The sequence below is a fragment of the Callospermophilus lateralis genome, chromosome 20 (genome assembly GCF_048772815.1).
Source record: "Callospermophilus lateralis isolate mCalLat2 chromosome 20, mCalLat2.hap1, whole genome shotgun sequence".
NCBI classification, from domain to species: Eukaryota; Metazoa; Chordata; class Mammalia; order Rodentia; family Sciuridae; genus Callospermophilus; species Callospermophilus lateralis.
The window spans coordinates 2,861,122-2,862,725 of NC_135324.1; positions in this window are offsets into that span (position 1 = coordinate 2,861,122).

The window sequence follows — 1,604 nt, forward strand, 5'->3', positions numbered from 1 at the left end:
CAACTAAAAATATTTTTAAAAAATCAGCAGTACGGTGTAAATCTAGACACATAAATTAAGAGAATATAAGAGAGTCCAGGAGTAGATCCACTCATGCCTGACTGATCAACTCTTGACAAAGATGCTAAACCAACTTAATAAGGGAAAGAACAGTATTTCAATAAATATTGAAACTGGATATCCATATGCAAAAGAATGAGCCTCAACCCAGTTCTTACACTATTATTATTTTTTGGGGGGGTGGGTACCACAGATTGAACTAAGGGGCCCTAGACCCCTGAGTCCCAACCCCAGCCCTACTTTGTATTTTATTTAGAAACAGGGCCTCCCTGAGTTTCTTAGGGCCTCGCTTTTGCCAAGGTTGGCTTCTAAACTCGCCATCCTCCTGCCTCAGCCTCCCGAGACGCTAGGGATTATACGTGTGCACCCCTGTGTCCAGCCAGACTTTACGTTATTTATAGAAATTAACCGATTAAATTGTAAACCTCCATGTGAGAACTGAATTTAGAGAACTTCTAGGGTGAAAATATAAGAGACGATCTTAATGACATGGAGGTTGGCAAAGATATCTTAAATACGAGAAATAGAAGCACAAACTCTGGGGGGAAAAAATCAATAAATGGACTTCCTCATAACGAAAACCTCGCTCTTCAAAAGATGCTGTTAAGAAAAAGAAAATACGGGGGCTGGGCTGGGCTCAGAGGCCGGACATTCGTCTAGCAGGTGAGAGGCACTGGGTTCCATCCTGGGCACTACATGAAAATAAATAAATACATAAATAAAATAAAGCTATAAAACGTTTAGAAAAACTGCATCTAGAGTATAAAAAAAAAAGGATCTTTACAACTCAGTAATTAAAAGGACAAATAACCCCATTTTTGAAATGGGAAAAGGACTTGAATAGACATTTATCCTAAGAAGATAGAAACAGTTCATTACTAGCCATCAGGGAAATACAAATCAAATCCACGAGATACCGCTTGCACCCACTAGGGCGGCAAGAATAAAAATCACAGACAATGGCAGATAGGGGTGTCCATGTCAAAAATTGGAGCCTTCACTGGGCGCGGTGGTGCAAACCCGTCATCCCACCAGCTCAGGAGGCTGAGGCAGGAGGATCGCAAGTTGGAGGCCAGCCCTGGATGACTCTCCTGTTGGAGCTCCACATTTGTCACCTGTAAACAGGACACAGGATGTTACTCTTCTTGCCGGGCACCTGAGGAGGAATGAGATCACCTGCGTGCACAGGGAAGGTACCTGGGGCTTTAGGGGGTGTTGTTTTGTAGCACCAGGGACCAAACTTGGGGCCTCCCACTGCGCTATATTTCCACACCCTGCTGGTCGCTGACCCAGGGCTTCATCAGCCTGACCATGCCCAGGTTGGAGTGTGGACACTATTAAACCATCAGGACCAGTAGAAAACCCGACATTTCTATGTTCATAAACACTAGATAAAAGTGCCCGGCACAGTGTACATGTCTGTAGTTCCATCCGCTCGGAAGGCTGAAGCAGGAGGACCACGAGGTCAAAGCCAGCCTCGACAGCTTAGTGAGTCCCTAAGCAACTCAGCGAGACCCTCTTTCTAAATAAGAAATAAAAGGGGC